This window comes from Bubalus kerabau, chromosome 1, assembly GCF_029407905.1.
Source record: "Bubalus kerabau isolate K-KA32 ecotype Philippines breed swamp buffalo chromosome 1, PCC_UOA_SB_1v2, whole genome shotgun sequence".
Lineage (NCBI taxonomy): Eukaryota > Metazoa > Chordata > Mammalia > Artiodactyla > Bovidae > Bubalus > Bubalus kerabau.
Genome location: NC_073624.1, coordinates 61,066,476 through 61,088,949, shown reverse-complemented (window position 1 = coordinate 61,088,949; position 22,474 = coordinate 61,066,476). Strand labels below are relative to the sequence as shown.

The 22,474-nt window shown below is 42.3% G+C and overlaps 1 protein-coding gene across 2 annotated transcripts in view; it reads left to right on the top strand.

Annotated features, from left to right (window-relative positions):
* NEDD1 (NEDD1 gamma-tubulin ring complex targeting factor) overlaps window positions 1–22,474 on the top strand; it is a 296,141-nt gene that overhangs the window by 222,443 nt on the left and 51,224 nt on the right. Inside the window, exon 2 of one of the 2 annotated variants that reach the window (XM_055576697.1) lies at window positions 21,892–21,940. The gene's annotated coding sequence lies outside the window, so the exon portion shown is untranslated. Of the gene's footprint in view, window positions 1–21,891; window positions 21,941–22,474 lie in introns of those variants that run through there. The other variant, XM_055576705.1, reaches the window with a different exon arrangement.

The following is a 22,474-nucleotide window of genomic DNA, read 5'->3' as shown; positions in this document are numbered from 1 at the left end:
GTTCAATCCCTGGTCAGGGAACTAGATCCCACATGCCTCAACCAAAGATCTTGGATGTTGCAACGAATATCAGATGCAGCCTAATAAATAAATTTTTGTAAAAGTTAAAAATTACATATGTGGCTATTTCCACTTTCTGCAAGGATTTTCAGAATAGAATCTGAATAGACTTTCAGAAATCTTTTAAATGTGACTGAGAGAAGCATCTCTAAATAGTCCAAAGTTTGGGTGTCACAAAAAAACTCAAAATTAAAATCTTTATGCCAAACTCAGAGTAACAGCCAAACATAAAAACCATCTCTAACATGCAATATTAGGTGAGTTAGCCCATCATTAGAGTAAAGCTAAGCTAAGCTAAGCTAAGTCGCTTCAGTCGTGTCCAACTCTGTGCAACCCCATAGACGGCAGCCCACCAGGCTCTGCCGTCCCTGGAATTCTCCAGGCGAGAACACTGGAGTGGGTTGCCATTTTCTTCTCCAATGCATAAAAGAGAAAAGTGAAACTGAAGTCACTCAGTCGTGTCCAACTCTGAGCGACCCCATGGACTGCAGCCTATCAGGCTCCTCCATTCATGGATTTTATAGGCAAGAGTACTGGAGTGGGGTGCCATTGCCTTCTCCTCATTAGAGTAAACTTGGCTATAATTCCATCTTATCACATGCCCTCCCCCAAGACTGTAGGTTAGTTTCTGTCTCTTGCCAGCTCTGTGTATTTCCAAGATTCTGGGAGTGGATTGCACTTTACATTTTTATATCACCTTTGGCTCAGAATTCTCTGAACCAGTTCAGTTTAAGACTCATCTTCCCTCATGCACCCTAGTCCAGGATCAGTCTTTCTTGTTGTGCAGGCCATCTTGGTGTTAACTTTCTGTTTTCTTCATGGTCATAAACTTCCCTGGGAGAGGGGATTTATCAGTAATCATCATTTCTCAGAAGTTTCTGCTTTTCAACAGACATGAAAATCTCTGGGAAGTTTTCTTTCTGCATCTATTGAATCTCAAATGCTTACAGCTCAAAATAATCCTTATCCTGAAGTGGCATATTTCAGGGTGGCATGTTTTGATCCCCTAGACACTACACTGTGGGGTAAGGAATCTGGTATCCTGAGAGACTTCAGATGACATGTCCTGGGAGAGCGGGGCAGCTGACCCCACATGGGTGGACTCTGTCCTGGGAAGCAAGAGGTAGGAGGGGTCAGAACAAGCAGATTGCCCTCCTCCTATCCCCTCAGTCTGAGGCATTGTTTCTCTCTACAGTCATCTTGAGGAATCCTAAATACTCCACAAACACATCTGCTGAGCAAACTGGTATATCTCTTCCAGGCTCACCATGAAGCAGTGGCCAGTGTGGTAACACAGTTCACAACCCTTCTTCCTTCAGTCAAGTCTTCCTCCCTCAACCTCAGATTATTCCTCCCTGTCTCCTGTATAAAGCACCAGAACTGATTTCTGGCCTTTAATTCTGTTGTCTAGGAAACCTGGGCTAAGACAAGTTTTAAACTAATCCTCTATATGTACAAGTAAGAAATAGCAGCTGTAGGTGGAGGAAAATAGTCTAGACTTAGACAATAGTATATTTGGACACCTAAAGGCAAAATCGGAGAAGGCAGTGGCACTCCACTCCAGTACTCTTGCCTGGAAAGTCCCATGGACGGAGGAGCCTGGTAGACTGCAGTCCATAGGATCTCTACGAGTCAGATACAATTAAGCAACTTCACCTTCAGTTTTCACTTTCATGCATTGGAGGAGGAAATGGCAACCCACTCCAGTATACTTGCCTGGAGAATCCCAGGGATGGGGGAGCCTGGTGGGCTGCCATCTCTGGGGTCGCACAGAGTCGGACACGACTGAAGTGACTTAGCAGCAAAGGCAAAATGGAGGCTGACTTTTCTGGAAGTTGTAAGAAGTTCAATTTTCCTGGAGCAGAACAAGCCTGGGTGGTACAGGTTAGGGCTGTGAGAGGATTGGCTGGAGAGGCACCTGGTCACAGATTATTGTAGGAGAGCCGGGGTCCAGCCCCGGCTGATCCAGGGTATTTGAAGGAGAGATGGCGTCGGCGACCTATTTATTTAAATATTCATCAAAGATATAAAGAGTAATAGAATGAGGATAGCTCAGTGAGGAAATTTAGTGGAGAAAAGCAGCTGAAATAAGGATAGCTCAGTGAGGAAATTCAGTGGAGAAGAGAGGCTAAAATAAGGATAGCTCAGTAGGAAAATTCAGTGAAGAAAAGAGGCTGAATAAAATTCCAAAGCAGGGAATTTACGTCGCCTACGAAGGCCACAGGCATCCTCCCGTTGTCCCAAAGGAGAGGAGACACTAAGGCCTCCCCGGTCAGATCTTAGAAGCCCAGGCAAAATTAGTAGGCTTGATGAGCTTCCCTGCCTCAGAGGAAAAATTCAGCCAGAAGGTGAAAGAAAGAACGACATGGGGAGACCAAATTTCGGTGAACAAAAAGGGGCGTACTTTATTTCCCAAAGTAGTTTTATACCTTAAGTTATGCATAGAGGATAATGGGGGAAGGGGTGGAGTCATGCAGTAAGCCAGGCTTTCTTCCTGCAAACTTATCATACGCAAAAGTTTAGGTGATTTGCATCATCTTCTGGCCCGGAGGCCTGTTAACATTTTAAGAAACTTATTTTTCTCTAAACGTGGTTATTCTAAAGTCAGGCACCAGCCTCCAAAAAGCATTGGACAAAGCTGCATTCCTATAGGGCAAAGGTGAGGTGGGCTCAATCAAGAAAAGAATTAACTCAAGGGTCCAAGGTCACAAACATTGAGGCTACTACTTACATTTCTATACACCCATTATATCAATCAATACACTGCCAAGGACACAGTAGGTAAGGGATATGGAGACTTAGCAGCAAACATTGGCCCAACAAGTGAAAAACCCTTCACCAATACAATTTCTAATCAATCTTTTAACTACTCAAAGGAATCTGTGTTTAGACAGTTTAGAACATCTCCTGCCTCTCATAGTTGGGAGGCTCTGAACAATCACATCTGGCCAGAAAAACCTATTCAGGCAGGCTAGAGGATTTCCAAAGGAGTTTGTAGGTTGAAACACTGTCACACCCAGGAATTATTAACTGGAGCTGTAAGCTAACTCTTTTTTCAGAGAGAGGTAGTGGGGGACAGCCCCCTGTAAAGTCAGAGGTGTAGGTGAAAGCACAAAGCAGAAAGTAGGCAGACTCTGGTTTTGGGGGTAGATGCTCGAGAATTTCCAGGGGGACTCCTGAGGCTCGATCCCACCTTTGCTTATGCCAAGCCTCCTTCCTCATGACCTTTGCCACAGGCGGAGCTCGCTCCCAGCATAGGAGTATTGTATTATTAAGGAGTTTTGACAGCGACAAAGGACTTGAAGCTCAGGAATAACAATCAGATTTGCATTTCAGATCTCTGTGGCTGCAGTAAGGATACTAGATTGAAAGTGGGCAAGGGAGAGGCGTATTAATCTTTGCAAATCTTCCTTAGGGTTGTGGTATTGATGTTAATTTTTATGATAAAGTGAAAGTAGCCTATTACACAGGGCTTCCCATGTGGTTTAGCAGTAAAGAAACTGCCTGCCACGCAGGTGGCTCAGGTCCCATCTGTGAGTGGGGACGATCCCCTGGAGGATAAAATGGAACCCCACTCCAGTATTCTTGCCTGGGAAATCCCATGAACAGAGGAGTCTGGCAGCCTACAGTGTGGGCAGGGGTGGGGATGGGTGTCACAAGGAGTCGGACATGACTTAGTGACTGAACAAAAACAACAACAAAGTTACTCTAACATTTAAACAATGTTCTTTGAATAAGACAGCATCTTATAGCTTCCCTCATTAATTAATGAATTAAAGAAAGTCTTTGTCCTGTATTCATCGTATATTTCTATAAGTATAGTGTTTTAATTTGTAAAAATTATATTTTGACAGGGAAAAACCTATGATAAACAGTATAGGCAATAATGACAATAATTATTTATATGTAGTGGTACTATTTACCTTAATCATGCCAGAAAAGAGAGTCAAGAGACTGGTACTTAATAATCATGTCATTTTCTCCATCAGCACCTACTTCACCTTGGTTTTAAGACATATACCTCTGTTTTCTAGATACTGCTTTTCCCCCCATTTTCTCTCTCTTCTCTTCTTTGGGAACTCTTATTTTATTATACATGTTTTAGGTCTTTTCATTCTGTCCTCTCTCTTAATGTGTCTTATGTTTTCTGTCCAGGTGTCTTTCTGGATAATGTCTTTAAATTTACCTTTCAGTTTGCTAATTCAGATTTTGTGTAAATCTTGTGTGGTTTGGGCTAAGTTTGGGCTTTTCCAGAGGGGATTTTTCAAGGAACATCTCTCTGAGAGAGCAATTATGTTGTTAATTTCTCAGTTTGAGAGTCCCAGATCAAATAGTGAAGAGCTGGCCATGGCAACAAATTCTCAGGGGAGATTTTTTTTTTTAACCGAAAGACATAGGAAATTAGATAAGTTTTCTTGTTCTTTACCTGTGCTAATGAGCACACTTTTTTCTAGTCCATTACCTGTGGAGAGTGAAGTCTATGTTCATTTCCTACTGTTGCTATAGTTTTATAGGTCAGAAGGCCAAGATGTATATCATTGGGCTAAAATTGAAGTGTCAGAAGGCCTGTTTTTTTTTTTTGTTTGTTTGGTTTTTTCCTGGAGACTCCAGGGGAGAAGCCATTCTTTGTTTTTCCCCCTGCTTCTAGAGGCTGCTCACATTCCTTGGCTGGTGGTCCCTTTCCATCTTCAAAACCAACAGTGGTGGGTTAGTCTTCCTCATGATGCATGGCCCTGACATTCTCTTCTGTCTTCCTCCTCCACTTTTAAGGACCCTTGTGACAATGAAACTGAATGAGGCTCTGTGGGACTCCCAGGCATAGAGGTCTTTCTGTCCCCCATTTCTTGCAGGAAGACTCCAGCCATTATAACCTTTGATGGATTCCAAAGGGTGAATTCGAACAGTTGCTAATAAAGGCAGGAATAGCCAAGAAATCACCTGACACAAGATTAAAGGGACCAGAGAAGTTCATTAAGATTAGGAGACCGACCACTTGATATGAGATTAAGGGGGCTTCCTTGGTGGCTCAGTGGTAAAGAACCTGCCTGCCAATGCAGGAGACTCGGGTTTGATCCCTGACCTGGGAAGATTTCAGAGCAACTAAGCCCATGTGCCACAATTATTGAGCCTGTGCCCTAGAGCCTGGGAGCCACAGCTACTGAGCCTCCTTGCCGAAACTACTGAAGGCCATGCACCTTAGAGTCTGTGCTCTGCAATAAGAGAAACCGTAACAATGGGAGGCCCGCACACCAACCTTGAATATGAAGGACTGATGCTGAAGCTCCGGTTCTTTGGCCACCTGATGTGAAGAGCCAATTCCTTGAAAACACCCCTGATGCTGGGAAAGATAGAGGGCAGGAGGAGAAGGGAGTGAAAGAGGATGAGATGGTTGGATGGCATCACCGACTCAATGGACATGAGTTTGAGCAAACTCTGGGAGATAGTGAAGGACAGGGAAGCCTGGCATGCTGCAGTGTGGGATCACAGAGTAGGACACAACTTAGCTACTGAACAACAACCACTTGCCTCAACTAGAGAAAGCCTGAGCACAGCAGAGAAGACCCATTGCAGCCAAAAATAAATAAAATTATATTTTAAAAAAGGTGAGATCAAAGGATTCAAGCCCTATTCACACCCTAATCTTGTCAGAGACCTCAACTTTGAACAACTGTTATAAAAACCCTAATCAAGTTTTCAGGGTTGGAGACAGAGTGTTTTGAAGCAGAAGCCTATTGTGTCTCCCTTTGCCTGGCAAAGCAATAAAGCTATCCTTTTCTATTTCACCCAAATCTCTGTCTCCGGGATTTGATTTGGCACTGGTATACAGAAGCCAAGCTTTCAACAACAATAACATTAGTAACACTCAGATAACCCAGGATAATCTTGTTATTTTAAAGTGTTAGTCACTCAGTCCTGTTTGACTCTATGCAGCCCCATGGACCATAGCCTGCCAGGCTCCTCTGTCCATGGAATTCTCCAGGCAAGAATACTGGAGTGGGCTGCCATTTCCTACTCCAGGGGATATTCCCCACCCAGGGGTTGAACCCATGTCTCCTACATTGCAGGCAGATTCTTTCCTGTCTGAATGTGATGGGTAACATTCACAGACTCTTGGCATTAGGATATAGAACTCTCTGAGGAGTCATTTTCTTCGAACCACAGAGTTTTCTGAGAATGTCAGCTTTTATACCAGAATCTTTGTTCTAACTTGCCATTCTTTGAAGTTCCAGGCCTCACAGTTATTAAAACCTATTTGCATTCTTAGTCACTTCAGTCGTGTCCGACTCTTTGCCACTCCCGCATCGAAGGTGGATTCTTTACCGTCTGAGCTACCAGAGAAGCCCATTAAAATCTACATCCTTAGGTTAACCAAACCAAATACTTCATCCAGGGAGATTGCAGGATCAGCTCATACTCTCTTTACCTTGGATTTCATGTCTCCCTTTCCTTCTTTGGCGATTTCTTAGAATAAGAAATCTTACTACTTAAAGGAATATTTGTTACATTTAACCAGCATTTCTAGGGGTTCACAGAGAATTTGTGGATTATATGGCCAACAGTAATGCCAGAAAAATACATTTCCAGTATGATCATATTCAATCAATGGGGTATAGAGGCATGGGCTTCCCAGGTAATGCTAGTGGTAAAGAACCCCTCTGCCAATGCAGGTTAGACGTAAGAGTTGCAGGTTCAATTCTTGGATCGGGAAGATCTCTTGTGGGAGGAAATGGCAACCCACTCCAGTATTCTTGCCTGGAGAATCCCATGGATAGAGGAGCCTGGAGGATGGCAGTCCATAGGATCATACAGAGCTGGGCAAGACTGAAGCGGCTTAGGGCACATGCATGACTAGAGGCATATAAAGCATATATTCAAATACAGAATAAAAGAATACAAATAAATAGAAATAAATACAAATAAAGAATACAAATCAAGCTATAATTTTTTAAGACTAAAATGTATTCCATCATCCTAACTTGGAAAATACACTTCTGTCAGGACCTGTAAGGCCAGATCTGGATATAGGTTCTCAGATTCCCTTAGGTTCTGTGCAGGACTTTGGTTGGACAGGGTAAGATGCCCTGGGCTGCTGTCTGTCCTTCTCCTCACACCTGGCTCCGTGCAGCACTGCGAGACCTCACATATGTGTGCCTCATCCCCTCTACCCTCCCCACCTTCTGTCCAAACCTTTGGCAACTTGGCAATCATTGCTGCTTCTCTGTGTTGTGTATACAAATAGCAAGTTCTGGCCCAAACTGAAAGAGCCTGGAAAAGAATTCCATGAAGGATCTGGATATTCGCTGAGGGCAGTCTAGGCAGGGAATGGTTCTGTGCACCTGAGGTTAAAGGGGGAAGCGTGGACTTCAGCAGGCCAGTCCCCTTAAAACCATACAACTCAGAGTGGGACTTGAACCCATGCACCAGGACTCCATCCCAGGCAAAACCCAGACCAGGACTTGAATCCACATTCTTTTAATTGAGATCACACACCTGGTCTCAGGACTTAATGAAGCTCAGGTTCTTTTTCTTTTTTTTTAAACACCAAAAACATTTTGTATTGGGTTATAGCTGATTAACAATGTAGTGATAGTTCTAGGTGAACAGCTAAGGGACTCAGTCATGTGCATACATGTATCCACTCTCCCCCAAACCCCACTCCCATCCAGGCTGAAGCTTAGGTTCTTAATGTGTCATTGGAGGAAGAATTCAGTGAGAGACAAAGTGATAGGTAAGAAGAGGATTTATTTAGAGAGAAACACTCCACAGACAGAGTGGGGGCCATTTTAGAAGGCGAGAGCTGCACCAGGGTACGGGTTGTCAGTTTTTATAAGGATGGGTAATTTCATAGGCTAGTGAGTAGGAGGAGTATTATAGCTACTTGGGGGAAGAGGTGGGGATTTCCAGGTTTGGGCCACTACCCACTTTTTGACGTTTATGGAAATGTCATGGTGTCTGGGGTGGGTCATTTAGCTTGCTGCTGCTGCTGCTGCTAAGTTGCTTCAGTCATGTCCGACTCTGTGCGACCCCATGGACTGTAGCCTACCAGGCTTCTCCGTCCATGGGATTCTCCAGGCAAGAACACTGGAGTGGGTTGCCATTTCCTTCTCCAATGTATGGAAGCAGAAAGTGAAAGTGAAGTCGCTCAGTCGTGTCTGACTCTTAGTGACCCCATGGACTGCAGCCTACCAGGCTCCTCCATCCATGGGATTTTCCGGGCAACAGTACCGGAGTGGGGTGCCATTGCCTTCTCCCATTTATGGAAGTCAACTCATCCACCATCTTGGACCTAATTAATTTGAATGAGTTTATGTTGTGTCCTTGGGCTATGCCATTCTTTTAAAGGTTTTGCCCTGCCCCCCTCCCTCCTGTTTCACCCTTAGGCCTATGGATCTTGCTATGCAGGTAGGGGAGTGGCCAGAGAACACTTTTCTAAAGCACCATGCCCTGGGCAGGAGGCCCTCTTGCCTGGCTCTCAGCATAGTTCTGCAGTTGGCAAAAATATTTCCACCTGTACCTTGACTGTAAGTTACAACTGTCCCAAGCTATTTCTTGGTTCTCCTATTGCAATAGCTTGCTAATTGGTATCCTGACCACTAGGGTGATGCTTGGTCATTAAGAGGCAGAAAACCTGTTTGGAATCCTGGCCTTGCTACTTATTAGCTAAATAACTTTAGGCTAGTCAACTAATCTTTTTTGAGTCTCAATTTGCCCAACGTAACTGCTGTCAAATTCTTGACTCACAGAAACTATGAGAAATAATAAGTATTTATTGTGTTAAACCATTGTTTTCTGGATAAATTTGTCAAGCAGAAAGACAAAACTAATATATTACCATTCCACCCCTGCTTCTCAAATTATGGCCTTGATATCCATTACCTCAGAGAGCCTTTCTGAAGTAATAACGGGAATTTCCTAACTCCCTAATATAGGAATTCCCTGGTGGGCCAGTGGTTAGGACTCAGCACTTTCACTCCTGGGACATGGCTTGAATCCCTAGTCAGGGAACTAAGATCTTACAAGCTGCATGTCCAAAAATAAAAACCTAATATAAAAACAATAATGAGGATGTTTAATTAGAAATATATTAAAACAGTCTGCCTGTTGTATGCTATTAATTCTTCAATATTCTAAGCCTGGATTTTTTTTTTCAAGATAAAGGTTAAAAAAAATATTAGTAAATTGTACATGACAGGTCCAATCCCTCTAATACCAATGGCTCTTCTCATGACATAAATTAAGGTATTGTAACATGGGGGAGGGAGGCAGTGCTGTGCGCTGTATCCCTCACTCCAATTCTAAGCCTATCCATCTTGCCCTACAGCACTGTAGCTACAACACCCCTGAACGTTAGTCACTAAGTAAGAAACCTTATTCTTCCTGACTTTATCTGGTAATATTGAGGAACTGAGGAATAGACTGGTTTGGTTAAACATTGCATATAATACTTACCAGGATTATGAGATTCAAGCTTTGTAGAACAGGACCAATGTCTAAGATAATCATGAACATAATTGACTTGAGGGATCTTAGTTTCCTGACCAGGGATCAAACCTGCACCCCTTGCAGTAGGAGCACAGGGTCCTAACCACTCTGTGCCTAATTCCCTGGCACTGGACTGCCAGGGAGTTCTCCCACAATTGTCTTTTACAATGTAAAGAATACTAATTCATTGTATTCTTATTCCGAGACATTAACACCTGTTCCTAATTTCTTTAGTTTTGTTATTTATTCATTCCTGCAGTATAGGTTTATATTTACCTAGTAGCTTCTCTATCCTAGCTCCCATAGAATACAAACTAAATAAAACATTTGGCCTACTCTCAAGGAACTTAGAGTCTAAGAAAGAAAGAGAAGTTATAGTCTAGTAAAAAAATAGATGCTCTTAAGAAAGTGATCCTTTTGTGTGAAGAGGAAGCATGTGTGTTCCTGGAACATGCATGTATGTCTATTTTCCAGGTGGGGAAGGGACATTACTGGGTTGTTGTTTACTCTTTACTGACCTTTAACATGAGTTCAGTTCAGTTCAGTTGCTCAGTTGTGTCTGACTCTTTGTGACTCCATGGACTGCAACACGCCAGGCTTCCCTGCCCATCACCAACTCCTGGAGCCCACTCAAACTCATGTCCATTGAGTCGTGATGCCACCCAACCATCTCATCCCCTGTCGTCCCTTTCTCTTTCTGCCTTCAATCTTCCCCAGCATCAGGATCTTTTACAATGAGTCAGCTCTTCACATCAGGTGGCCAAAGTATTGGAGTTTCAGCTTCAGCATCTGTCTTTCCAATGAATGAATGTTCAGGACTGATTTCCCTTAGAATTGACTGGTTTGATCTCCTTGCATTTAACATACATACAGAAAATTGCACAAATCCTAAATATATAACTCAATGAATTTTTTCAGAATGAACTTAGTAACCAGCATCTAGATAAAGAAATAGAATTTTACTAGTACCCAAGAAGCCCTTTTCTGGTCAATACTTCAGGAAGGGGAAGAAAACATATCAAAGCAACTTTTTTTTTCGTTTCAATCATCTGCTTGATGCATACCTTCCTGCATCATGAGTCACCCTCAGACCATTATTAGTCAGTCTTTAAAAACAGTTTCTGGGACAACTCCCTCCTCCTCATAAGCTGAAATCAGTGATGAAAGTCCAGGTGAACCAGAGTAAAAATTTCCAGTTGTCAAACTAACAGCCGGGAAGCACTTTTTTCTTTCCAAAAGATGGGTCTGGACTTACGGAAATTTCAAGAAAAAAAATCCATTAGGTCATCAGGTGAAGGATTGTTCCCTCTGATATAATTCCTAGTTTTTTTCTTTAGTTTAAAATGAGAGCAGCTGTTCTTATTCAAAGTCAAGCTGTACACAAAAGCAAACCTAATGTATCCTCTATTGTAGAAGTAGATGGCAAGCAGGCATAGAACCAATTAGATAGTACAACCCCATGATGCGGCATCAAAGCCTGTGGCATGTTTTTAGAAACCTAGTGATACAGAGTGTCTTTTATTTTGTGTTTAGAAAGTATAGGACAGATATCTGACCCAAAGGTGAACCTTACACAGGTACAGTCAGACAAAGCACTTTCCATCGAAATGTAAGAGTTTAGAGCTGTGGTGTTCAAGATTCCTTGAGTGCTAATATCTATCCTTAGCTATAAGAAATGCAAAAAGTCACTCTTTGGATTGACTCTTCCTTTAATCTTCCTTTGATCTTTTCCAGAAGTAAGAGTGGGTCTGTAGTCAGCAAACAACATAGGTTGGGGGCTCTTGTATCAGGTATTTGAAGTTTCCTCGTGGAATTAAAGGGAGAAGACGATGGCACCCCACTCCAGTACTCTTGCCTGGCAAATCCCATGGACGGAGGAGCCTGGTAGGCTGCAGTCCATGGGGTCGCTAAGAGTCAGACTGGACTGAGTGACTTCACTTTCACTTTTCACTTGCATGCATTGGAGAAGGCAATGGCAACCCATTCCAGTACTCTTGCCTGGAAAGTCCCATGGATGGAGGAGCCTGGTGGGCTGCAGTCCATGGGGCCGCTAAGAGTCAGACAGGACTGAGTGACTTCCCTTTCACTTTTCACTTTCATGCGTTGGAGAAGGCAATGGCAACCCATTCCAGTACTCTTGCCTGGAAAGTCCCATGGATGGAGGAGCCTGGTGGGCTGCAGTCCATGGAGCCGCTAAGAGTCAGACAGGACTGAGTGACTTCCCTTTCACTTTTCACTTTCATGCATTGGAGAAGGAAATAGCAATCCACTCCAGTGTTCTTGCCTGGAGAATCCCAGGGATGGGGGAGCCTGGTGGGCTGCTGTCTATGGGGTCACACAGAGTCGGACACTACTGAAGTGACTTAGCAGCAGCAGCAGCATGGAATTAAAAAGAGTAAAGAAAACATGAATCACAGCATGTGTGTTGTAAATTTCCATCACATTGCTTAGTGACTTTCTCCAAAGAACTTTAAGCTTATTTGCAAAACATAAGCAAAACAAATAGCTCTTTAAGGAGAAATCTAATTTTTGTTTTCTGCAATTATAGCATTTACCATAGCACTTGGGTTATGATAAGTATTTGTTAAATATTAGGTGACTGACAAATGGCTGTGTATACTGAACTGAGTTAAAACTTTATCCTAAAAGCTCTGGGTGTCACTCCCTGAAGCATGTTCAGAAGAGTAAAACAATCCTATTTACTTTGTAGGAATGTGCTCTGGCAGTACACCAGGCTCCTCTGTCCTCCACTATCTCCTAGAGTTTGCTCAAATTTATGTCCATTAAATTGGTAATGCTATCTATCTCATCCTTTGTTATCCCCTTATCCTTTTGCCTTCAGTCCTTCCCAGCATCAGGGTCTTTTCCAATGAGATGGCTCTTTGCATCAGGGGGCCAAAATATTGGAGCTTCAGCTTCACCATCAGTCCTTCCAATGAATATTCAGGGTTGATTTCCTTTAGGATTGACTGTTTTGATCTCCTTGCTGTCCAAGTGACTTTCAAGAGTCTTCTCCAGCACCACATTTTCAAAGCATCCATTCTTCATTCCTCAGCCTTCTTTATGGACCACCTCTCACATCTGTACATGACTGCTAAAAAAAACCATAGCTTTGACCCTACAGAGCTTTGTCTGCAAAGTGATGCCTCTCCTTTATAATATGCTGTCTAGGTTTGTCATAGCTTTCCTTCAAAGGAGCAAGTGTCTTTTAATTTCATGGCTGCAGTCAACCATCTGCAGTGATTTTGGAGCCCAAGAAAATAAAATCTGTCACTGTTTCCACAACTATTTGCCATGAAGTGATGAGACCGAATGCCATGATCTTAGTTTTTTGAATGTTGAGTTTTAAGCCAACTTTTTCACTCTCCTCTTTCATCCTCATCAAGAAGCTCTTTAGTTCCTCTTCACTTTTCTGCTATTAGAGTGGTTTCATCTGCATATTTGAGGTTGCTGATATTTTCCACAGCAGTGATATCCCAGACTAAAGTAGGAGTTTGTTAGGACTCCCCCAGTAGCTCAGCTGGTAAAGAATCCACCTGCAATGCAGGAGACCCCGGTTCAATTCCTGGGTTGGGAAGATTCCCTGGAGGAGGGCATGGCAGCCCACTCCAGTATTCTTGCCTGGAGAATCCCCATGGACAGAGGAGCCTACAGGCTACAGTCCATGGGGTTACAAAGAGTCAGACATGACTGAACAACTAAACACAGTGCAGCACAGGGGACTGTTAAGGCACTAATTTGAAGGATACACAGAAAGTGAAATCTATATGATCATATGATTGATAGAATGTGGAGGGAGAGAGAAGATAGGGGAGGATGATTCTAACAATGATTCTTGGGGATATGGTCTGGCCCTTTGGATGGGTGATGAATTAACTGGTTGAGATGCAGAACATAGCAGGAAGAGGAGCAGGTTTGGTGTCAAAAAACAATAGGGTTTCTTCAGCCCCTTTGGATTTTAGATGCTCATGGGATATCTGATATATAGTGAATAGAGTACAAATGGTTTTTGAAACCATGAGTTTTAATGCTATTTCACAGGAAGAAAGGCATAGCATGAAAATCCAGAGGGCAAAGAAAGAGACCATGATGGAGGGGCTAGAGAGGTGGGATAAAAGCTGGGGAAGAAAAAGAACAGAGCTAATGAAGATACGTACTTCAAAGAGATTGAATGAGGTAAAGACTGTGAAGTCAGACTGCATATATTGGAACTAATGTGTGAGAACAGTAATTGAGTCTCTTTAATCACAAGCACTAGAAACTCAAATCAGCTTAAGGAATTTATTGGTTCATGTTAATGGGAAGGAGAAGGGAGGATCCAGAGTTTTAATATTAATACCGTTTTCTCCCGATCTCTACCATAACCCATTACAAGTCTCCCATACCATTACAAGTCTGTCCTTCCTGTTTGGTCTCACTCTCTTCTACTGCACACAAACATCCTGTCCATGGAGGGGAACAAACCATAGGTGGCTCTAGGCTTGTATTTTCTCAGCCCTGTAAATCCAGAGGAGAGTGGAAATGTCTCTTTTTCCATTTCAGAATACAGAACTTGCTACAAAGAACTCTGATTGGTCAAGACAGCCAGGATCATGAGCCTACCCTTAAGGCAAGGGGCAGATACTGAGAATGGTTACTCCACCAAAATCATGTGATTTGAGGAAGGAGGAATAGATCCAAAAGAAAGAGGAGGAAAATATGCTGTTCCCAGAATCTAGGGTAGGAAGGGAGGGTAACTAAAAACAACAGATGTCTACAATCTGTTGAATGATGCTGGTGGAAGCCAGTTTGCAGTTGAAACCCAGTCAGCTTTTCAGACTCAGCTGTCACAGATATTGATTCAAAAACTAAGACACATTCTCATAGAATGTGCTTCATTTTGAAAATGCTTGCCTATTAATTGAACATATGGATTAAGATATATGTATTCCCTAAAAGTCACACATAAGAGAGGCAGGCTTTTCACTCCTTTATGGTAATTGAAGTTTTGGCATGAGAGAAGATTATAAGGTTATAGGATTTAAAAATAAATAAAAACACTAGAAAGTTTTTCCAAGGTGTTCCCTTTGGGAGTCTGTACATTTATCTTAGCAGTGATGTCACTGCACAAGACAGTTTTGAAAATTCTCTTTTGAATTTGCCTCTGGCATGAAGGGGTAAAAAATCCATGTCTTTTAAGGGCTCATTTGAATTTTGAAAACATCTAATTTGTCATTTGGAATAAAATCTGGTGAAAAGGGCAGGTTAGAGGCATACAGCACAATCATGTAATCCAATAATGAGATAGATTGATTTTTCTCTCCAAGACCCTAATGACCTCCTCTCCTCTTTCTCCTTCTCTCTCTCCCTCCTCCAGTAGCTCTTACACATTCATCCAGACTAATCTTTCTGAAGCATAACTCCAATAATATTACTACCTTTTTCGAAATCTATCAATGACTTGAACTACTGATTTGAAAATATCCAACCTCTTTGGTCTGAAAGTCAAGACAATTTGTAGTCTCACTGAAGTTTGTTATTTGTTCTCCCTTTCAGCACCCTCAAACTGAACCCTTGAATATTTTTTGTTAAATCTCTATGAATTCTTGTTGTTTTCTATCCATGACCAGTTTCTATCTCACTCTTGTAACAAGGATCAGATCCCGCATCCACATGTGCTCTTCTCCCCAAGTCCTGCCCTCCAGTTGATTATTCTTGATTTCTTTCACCCAAGATTGACAAGTCATTCTCACACCACAGGAATGTCTAAACTGCTAGTTACTATGTATCTGGAATTTTGTGGGTATCTGGTGTTAGATTGTTGTGATGTTCTAGTTATTGATAATAATGATATATTTAATATAGCACTAGAATTTAAAAGAAGTGGACAATAGTAAGACATCTAACACAGATTATATTGATCTTTACAGGCTAATCAAAAGAGTAAGCATAGCCTTTAGAGGCAGATAGATTTTAATCCTAACTTTGTTGTTTATTAAATGGGTATCTTTACACAATCTATTATAAACATTTCTCTAAGCATCCATCCTCTCCTTTGTAAAATGGAAATAATGACACTAGTTTCATAAATTTGTTGTGAGGATTAGAAGAGGTCATGGAAAAGGTTTTGAAAAGAATCTTAGAGAGAAGAAGACTTCTATAAGCATGAGAAAATTCAGAAACTGTAAATAGTGATATTTTGATTGCATAAAATGTAAACATTTTTATGTGGCAAAAAAATACCATAACCAAAGCCAAAGAGGGTAAACTATTTGCAACATTTATGACACATAAAGGGATTGTTTTAATTCATACATCAATAAGGAAAAAGACCAACCCAGTAGGAAAAAAATACAGACATAGGTCTCAAAAATAATCCACAGAAAAGGAAATATAAACAGCTTTTAAACATGTAAAGAGATGCTCAACCTCATGTGTAATAAAGCAAATGCAAATTAAAACTCAGTGATATACTGTTTCTTACCTGAGGGGAATGTACACAGATACAACTTCTTTGAAAGACAATTTGGCAATGACTGTAAAATTTATGCACATACTCTTCTGAGCAATTCCATTTCTGGGGATGTATGTATCTATGCTGTCCAATACAGTACCCTGTGGCAACATCTCATTACTGAGCACTTGAAAGGTGGCTCATCTGAATTGAGATGTACATTATGTATAAAATACACACTGAATTCCAAAGACTTAGTACAAAGAAAGAATGTAAAATATCTCATTATTAATTTTTTATAATGACTTATGAAGATCCATATAGTCAAAGCTATGGTTTTTCTAGTAGTCATGTAAAGATGTGAGAGTTGGACCATAAGAAGGCTGAGCACCAAAAACTGATGCTTTAGAACTGTGGTGCTGGAGAAGGCTCTTGAGAGTCCCTTGGACTGCAAGGAGATCAAACCAGTCAATTCTAAAGGAAATCAATCCTGAATATTCACTGGAAGGACTGATGCTGAAGCTGAAAATCCAGTACTTTGGCCACCTGATGCAATGAGTCAACTCATTGGAAAAGACCCTGGTGCTGGGAAAGATTGAAGGCAAAAGGAGGAGCAGGTGGCAGAGGATGAGATGTTTAGATAGAATCCCCGACTTAATGGACATACATTTGAGTAAACACCGGGAGACAGTGGAGGACAGAGGGGTCTGGCATCTGCAGTCTATGGGATTGCAGAGAGCTGGACATGACTGAGAGACTGAAAAACAACCACCATATGTTGAAATGACAATAGTGCATTAAATATAATACATTAATAAGAACAGTTTTAAATGTCTGTTTTAACTACTAGCACATTTGAAATTTTGTATGTTGCTCACTTATGAATAGTGGTAACATATATGGTTCTACTTGCATGTATGAGAAACTATGTATGCATAAAGAATATCTGGAAACATCTTTAGTATTCACTAACAGAGGCTTCACTAAATAAAATATGATACATCCACAGAGTGGAATATCATGTGACCAGGAAAAGGAATGAGACTAATAAGTACTAAGATGGGTAACTCTCCAATATAAAGTTACAAAATAAAGTACAAAACAGATATAGGAAGTTAATGTTTGTGTTCAGTGTACACTGAAGAAATTTGGAATAAATTATATAAAATTGGACATATGCATAGAATATTCCTGGAAGGGTACACAAGAAATTATTTCTAGTTATTGTCCTAAAGAAACCTGAGAGGCCTGCATATAGCAAGCCAAGTAGCAACAGTTAGAACTGGACATGGAACAACGGACTGGTTCAAAATTGGGAAAGGAGTATGTCAAGACTGTATATTGTCACCCTGCTTATTTAATTTATATGCAGAGTATATCATACAAAATACTAGGCTGGATGAATCACAAGCTGGAATCAAGATTGCCAGGAGAAAATCAACAATCTTAGATACGCAGATGATACCACTCTAATGGCAGAGCATGAAGAGGAACTAAAAAGCCTTTTGATGGTAAAAGAGGAGAGTGAAAAAGCTGGCTTAAAACTCAACATTCAAAAACTAAGATCTCGGCATCAGGTCCTATCACTTCATGGCAAATAGATGGGGAAAAAGTGGAAACAGTGACAGATTTTATTTTCTTGGGCTCCAAAATTGCTGCAGATGGTAACTGCAGCCAAGAAATTAGAAGACGCTTACTCCTTGGAAGAAAAGCTATGATAAAGCTAGACAGCATATTAAAAAGCAAAGATATCACTTTGCTGACAAAGATCCATATGGTTTTTGTCAGTAGTCAAGGCTATGGTTTTTCCAGTAGTCAGGTATGGATGTGAGAGTTGGACCATAAGGAGGCTAAGCACCGAGGAATTGATGCTTTCAAATTGTGGTGCTGGAGAAGACTTTAGAGAGTCCCTTGGTTGGACAGCAAGGAGATCAAACCAGTCAGTCCTAAAGGAAATCAGTCCTGAATATTCTTTGGAAGGACTGATGCTGAAGCTGAAGCTCCAATACTCTGACCACCTGATGTAAAGAGTCAACTCACTGGAAAAGCCCCTAGTGCTGGGAAAGATTGAGGACAGGAGGAAAAGGGGGTGACAGAGGATGAGATGGTTGGATGGCATCACCAACTCAATGGACATGAATTTGAGCAATCTCTGAGAGATAGAGAAAGACAGAGAAGCCTGGCATTCTGCAGTTCACGGGGTCACAAAGAGTTGGACACCAGTTAGCGACTGAACAACTGTCCTAAAGGAAGGTAATTGTGGCTCAGTATCGGGGTAGAGGAAGATTTATTTTTAACTCTACCTCTTTGCACTCATTAGCCAATGTCTTTACAATATGTATTCATTACCTATTCAGAAAAAAATACAATTACACATTTTCTTTTTTTTTTTTTCCACAAAAAGCTCAAGAAGAATTTCCCAAAGTCAGTTATGATGGCTTAACAACTTAGGTTAATTTTTTAAAAATAGAGCTGATAAACCATGGTGTCCCGCACACAGTAGATGCCTAAGAAATATCCATTCATCTCCTTTCTCCACACCTGGACTAGTAGCACAGATACTATAACAGCACCTTTTTGTTTAGGGATGTCGTAGGTGCTAACTTCATGTTACGGCTCTGAAGATGTCAAGTGTTAACTGGGATGAGGCTGCCCTGATCCTATGACATGCCCTGGAAGTTAGTTATTTTCCCCCAATAAATCCCAGAAATATGTTTGCTTATTTTTTATACCCCCTCATCAAAATGGAAGGCAGCTTGTATAATGTATATCTTCACAGTTAGTGTGGTATTGTAAGCTGTCTGCAAATTTTATTACTACATTAAGGGCTGAAGCAAACTTTTCCAGTTATTACATCCTCTGCACTAACATCCTCACTCTCCTTGTCAGTCTCTTGATTCTTTGGCAGTTAAAACACTCTCTTTTATTTCTGTATCAGAGACTCTGTGTGCCTTGCTAACCTCTTTGTCGACTCACTTTCATGAAGTTTGTTGATTGATTGCTTCTCACAGGGTATGGCTGGCTTTAACCCTGTGTACGAGACAGCAAAAGAGACACTGATGTATAGAACAGTCTTATGGACTCTGTGGGAGAGGGAGAGGGTGGGAAGATTTGGGAGAATGGCATTGAAACATGTAAAATATCATGTATGAAATGAGTTGCCAGTCCAGGTTCGATGCACGATACTGGATGCTTGGGGCTGGTGCACTGGGACGACCCAGAGGGATGGAATGGGGAGGGAGGAGGGAGGAGGGTTCAGGATGGGGAACACATGTATACCTGTGGCGGATTCATTTTGATATTTGGCAAATCTAATACAGTTAAGTTAAGTTTAAAAATAAAATAAAATTAAAAAAAAAAAAATAAAACACTGGAGCCATCCTTCAGAAAGTACACAGCGCTCAATCAATTGCATTTGCTCATAAAATATCTTTTGTTTTTGGAACAAAAGTCTCTTGATTCTGACTCCTTATTTCCATTCCCATTGCTTCTGCCTGAGTCCAGGTCCTCTTCATCTTGTCTAGAATATGTCAATTAGCTCTTAACTAGTCGGCATGCTCTCAGACTCCCTACCAGCAGTCCATTTTCCACTTTACTGGTAAAATTTAAAAACAGGGTTCTGAAAAACAGATTTATGCATTCATTCGTTCATTTATCAAACATTTATTAAACAACTCCTTTGTGTCAGGCATCATGCTAGGAACTGGGAACACAAAGAAATATTTTTCCTATGCAGCCACTGTGAGCTTTGCATCTAGTCTAGGGGGTCAATGAGTAGACGAACACATGATTTATAGTCCATGAGGGTAGGCCCAGCATGCCATGGTAGAAGCCAGCAGGGGAGGACAGTTTCTCAGTCTTTGCCACTTGATCAAATTGGAGAGAGGCAGAGGGATGTGTTTTAACACGCCCTCTCCAAGGGCAAAGGCTGGACAAGTGATGCATAGCATATGTGATCAGTAAGGCTGAACGGATAGTCAGAGAGGAGCCGCAAACAACAGCATGAGGCAGTGAAGGGCCTAGTGCTCAGTCGCTCGGTCGTGTCCGACTCTTTGTCACCTCATGGACTGTAGCCCACCAGGCTCCTCTGTCCAAGGAATTTTCCAGGCAAGAATACTGGAGTGGGTTGCCATTTCCTCCTCGAGAGGATCTTCCTGAACCAGGGATCGAACCCAATCTCTTATATCGCCTGCACTGGCAGGTGGACACTTACTACTAGCACCACCTGCAAAGGAGTTTAGACTTTATTCCAAAGGTTTTAAGTAGAGTAGTCATATGATCAGATTTGTATATTATAAAGAGCATCGTGCTAAGAGTTTCAGTAGTTCAGTTGCTCAGCCGTGTCCAACTCTTTGCGATGGCATGGACTGCAGCATGCCAGGCTTCCCTGTCCATCACCAACTCCTGGAGCTTGCTCAAACTCATGCCCATCGAGTTGGTGATACCATCCAACCACCTCATCCTCTGTCGTCCCCTTCACCTCCTGCCTTAAATCTATAATAACACATACACACACACATATATAATGTATATACACTTTATACACACTGTACTATATATAACACACACATATATATATACTTTATGCATATACATATAGAGCTTAGCAAAGTGTGTGCTCCATAAATATTATTATATATGTCATTGTATCAGTTATATATTAATGTATCATATATTGTCTCATATATTCTAATCTTCACTTTTCTGTCTTCATTTTCAGAGATTTAGCTGTCTTTTCTTCTATTTGCCCTTATCCTTCCTGTCTCTACTCTTACCCTATTTTATCTCCCAACTTTCTGGCTCCCATCCCTTTCAAAATTGATTTAATAACCTCAAGAACTGTACACTACAATTAAGGCAGTTCCTGCTCCCTATCTTTTTCGTTTTGAGGCTCCCTATCAATCTTTACAGCTTTTTTAGGACTTCAATTTCTGCTCTGAAAAAGTGTTTTCTCCACACTTATTAGTTTTCCAGTTATTTGCAATATTGGTGCAAATAACCAGGGCTTATGTACCTAGTTCAAAAACACAATCCAAGTATGTACTTGTGCTGAAAGAATAATAACAGTTTGTAGAAGAAATGCCCTATATTTTATAAGGACTCTCAGCAAAAATTGTCAGTAGAGCTTTAAAAAGAAAAGGGCCCTGGTATAAGGAGCATATGAAAGCTCAATTCACCTACTTTTTCCACTCTGAGAAGCATCTCCTTCCAAAAAATTCCCAACTAGATGGGAATGTTCCTGACCCCACAGCACGATTTGGAAAAAAAAAAAAAAATCACAGGTTTTGAAGTCTGATATCTCAAGACACTTATGCTTTCCATTATTTCTTAGCTTTTCTCATCGTGTCTCCTGGTTTGTAAATTGTATCGGGTATTCTTGGCTTTCCATGGTTTCCTCTTTCGGGAAGCCTTTCCCAAACTCACATCCATGTTCATTTCCCTTTCATACATTTTATACCTTTTCTCTGAGGCAACTCTCAAGAGTTTCCGCTTTTCATTTAAGTATGTAATTATTTATGATCGTCTGCCCCTTATACTGGATTGTAGCTCCACCTGGCTAGAGACCACGAGCGCTGACCCAACCCCTGTATTCCCAGGCTAAACTCAGCACTGTAAACCCAGTCTAGCCGAGGGCCTGGCATGCAAGAGGGTCAGCGAACAAATGGATGTCAAAAGGGAAGCAGCCAGCGGCACCAGCGCCTCCCTGGCGCAGAGAGGAGCCGCCCAGGCCCTCAGTTCCCACCCTTCCGTCCCTGGCGCTTGGATCAGGACTCGAACCCAGGCCCAGCACTGTTCCTGGCCCTGCCTTGTCAACTTGAGCCCCTCCTTGGGGAAGCGCCTCTCCTAGTGACGCCACTCAGAGGCGGGACTTCCGGCCGCCGAAGTTTAACAGTTCAGGCGGGAGCCGGAAGCCTAGCGCCGGAGCGGGCCGCGCTGAGGCCCCCGGTGTACGGCGGCTGAGAGGTGAGGTTCCGGAGGTTCCGGGGTAGGGCCCGCCGCCCGCCGCGTACTTGCCCTCTCCTGGTTCCCAACCCGCCCTCCGATCACCTCAGGGGGCGGGTCGGAGGTCCCTGGGCTCCCCGCGACTCAGCGGGTCGGGCAGGGGCGCGGCGGCCGGGTTGGCGCGGAAGTGCCCAGGAGCCGCGGGCCGGGGTCGCGCACCTCCGGTCGGGCCTGAGAGGTGGCCCGGGTCGACTGGGGCAGGTCGGGGGCGGCTCCGGGGGCTGCACCGACTCCGGAAAGTTTGCGCTTGCTAGCAGTCCCGTTACCTTTTTGTAAACCTCTCAAATTCGACTCGTTTAGCAGGCGCTCGAATGCATTTAACAAGGTAACTCCAGTTGAGCAAGACTCCTGCGAGTAAAATGCATTTTGGGTGAAAGAAAGTTGGAGAGCTTTTGCTTAAGCTCAGTGTAGTGAGTTGTTTCTTGTAGCCTCGAGGCTGATGGTGTTACGGCCGTGTGTCCTGACAGCTCACTTTTGATGGGAGCCTCTTTCTGC